Source organism: Manacus candei, unplaced genomic scaffold (assembly GCF_025592945.1).
Source record: "Manacus candei isolate 608988 ecotype Guabito, Panama unplaced genomic scaffold, ASM2559294v1 h1tg000002l, whole genome shotgun sequence".
NCBI lineage: Eukaryota > Metazoa > Chordata > Aves > Passeriformes > Pipridae > Manacus > Manacus candei.
Window position 1 is genome coordinate 5,472,968 of NW_026138050.1, and position 2,891 is coordinate 5,475,858.

The window sequence follows — 2,891 nt, forward strand, 5'->3', positions numbered from 1 at the left end:
TGCCTTTTTCTGCTCTCTTGGGTGTAGGTTGACATCCCTCTCTCCCTGTTCTTCAATCTTGTTATTCTAGACAAAGGATCTCTGGAAGACCTGTCTCCATGGCCAAGAGCTAACGGAGCTGTCTTGGCCTTTTATAGGATATGCAGGAAGTGGAGGAGGTTTGGAAGGGTCAGTGGGGTATCATGGATGAGATTGGTCAGCACCAACTGCTGACAGGACAACTTTTAAGAGGTTCCTTGGAAAACTTGTTTAAAAATAAGTAAAACAAACTTCTTGGTACATCTGCAAACATCCCAGCAGCTGGCCACTGTCACAGTGGAGTCTTTGAACAAACAGCTGGGTTTCCTCTTTGGGATCTGCCAGTTCCTCCCTGTGACTCTTCTGACCGCTCCTGTCTGGTCCTTGCCTGCTGATAAGGGTGATGGCTTATTTGCCAGCTGTCATTTGAGGGCAGAAAAGGAGGCATCTTCCTTCCCCCTGCTCCAGAGGAATTGCTGCTGTGCATGTTTGCTCTCCAGTCACCAGTTTGTTCTCACATCATTTGTCTCTATTCCTCTGGCACTCCACTTGTTAGCAGAGAAACTCTGTAGTACTCTCATGACAAAGGTCCTGGGGGAATTTTATAGGTAGCTGTAAATAAGTCTGTATCTCCCTGCTGGTGGCAGGGACAGTTGTGACCTCATGGGTGGCAGGGTGGAGAAATATTGTCTGTTCTTGCACATGAGGAATACCACAGCTGAGCACTTCTGTTGGTGTGTCAAAACATGAATGAATGTCCAGCTGGCTTTGCAGAGAGACAGAGAAGAAAGGGGGAGATCTTAACCTCCCATCAACTGCAAGTAGCCTTGCCTTTAAACAGAGATTAGAGCCATCAGTTATGGATGCAACATGCTCTTTTCCTCAGCAGCATCTGCTTCGCATCCGGAGCCACTACTGTGGCAATTAGCCACATATAAATTATGTGGAGGAACAGTTGAAGGAGATCAAGTCAGTGGAATGGGTTTCCTGAGGGGCTCAGTGACAGCAGGATTAACGCCTGTCCAAGGGGAGCCAGTAATCTCACTGGGAACCCTTACCTTAGTCCCTTATCAGACATCATTAAGACACTGCTCAGTTTGTCAGAGCAGGGAGATAGCTGGTGCTGCTGCGGGCCTAAAGCAGCTGGGAACTTGTGGGACTGGCTGGAAAAGGGCTTTTCACAGGACTTTGAATCAAGGAGCAAGGAAAATATCTCAAGACTGTTACTGCACAGACAGCGAGTCAAATGCAGTGGTGGTGCTTTGGGGAAGACCCTCCCTGCTACTGGGGCTTTCCAGAAATCCTGTTTCAGGGCTGCAACTGGAAATATTTGCAGGCAAAACCAAACAGCACGGTAGGACCCAAATTCGACTGTGTCTGTTTGGCAGTGCCTGTGGTGAGCAGACCTGCTCTGGAATGCCTGTTTCAGAAGAGCAGGGCACGCTTGGATGTTGGCAGAACAACTTCATGAGCCCTCGGACCAGGACGGCCAGGTTTTGCAAGCAGTGTGGAAAGAGATGTGCCTGTGAAGGTGGAAGGATCTCTTTAGCAGCAATCATCTTTTGGGAAAGAATATGGGTGGAAGTTACTCTGCAGAGCTAAACCTTCCCATAGATCTCCCAGTACAAAAAGCATCATCTGTGATTTCTTGATCTCTCTGCTTTTTTGCTGTATTGAAGGTTCCCACGATGCATTTGCTCTGCTCCCACCCTCTGCTTTGACCCAGTGGAGCTAAGCAGGTTGCCCTGGCTTGAAGCACGTCACCAAAACCAGATCAGAGCTGAGAACAGGGCTGTCAGGGGGTGCCTGGCTGTGCAAAGACAGCTCAGGGCAGGAGCCCATTGCTGCTGTCAGGGAAGGCAGCCGTGACAGCTCTCAAATGGTTGGTGACAGCGGCACTGATGGCCTGACACTCACCCGCCTTTTAATCTGTGCTCTGTAACTTTCATCTCTGCCTGGCTGAGCACCTTCTCTCCTCCCATCCTGGCTGAGCTGACAGTGTCACCCTTCATGGGTCTGCTGGGCTCCTCCTGGGGGCTGGGGCCATCTCCTCTGTCTTGAGCTGGTGCCTTGCTGAGAAGAGGAGCGGTGAGGAGGTTTGCAGAGCCTTTCCTGGCCAAACCCGGGGGCCCCCATGACTCACCCAGTGCAAGTCACTGCTCCCATCTGCCTTTCAGGCAGCACATCCCAAAATGGTGCAAAATCCCTGCTTAGACAGTTTTCTGCCATGTCAAGAAGCTTCCTTAGCAGAACTGGGCTGTCAGGCTGGTGTCTGGGGCTGGGGAATGGGATTTCATGGTTAAAGGCACCAATGTTGGGCCAGCCATTGAAAACAAGAAAGGATAAAGAGATGCCTCATTTTGCAAGGAACAGCATGCAAGGAGTCTTGTGCAAAATAAAAACGGAGAGGAAAACTCTTAACTCCATTACCTGGCATCTGTGAGTAAATGTGGGCTGTGGAGTCTATTCCTGGGACTGCTCCCCAGGGCCCTGCCATCCTCTTCCTCCAGCCAGCCTCATCTGTGACCTCCATCAGTGACAAACACAATCCCACCCTGCCTGCCCTCAATTAACTTCCTTCTGGCCATACCACCGTTCAGGACAGTAAGATTCATGCTTAACTCACAGAGTAGTTCACTAAAAGCTAAAAATGGTAAGACTTTTGTTAGCTTTGGGAACATCAAAGCCAGCCCCACACCAGCTAAATAGCCTGGCTGCTACAGGGGTAGCATTTGCCTAAGGTGGACTGATCTCTGTATTGTCTCTCCTTGTATTTAGATAATTTGGCCCTACAGCAGCAGAATTTAGAGCTTGCAATTTCCCGTCCTTTTAAAATCAGACCTCTATAATGACAAATCTGCCTGTCCTGTGCA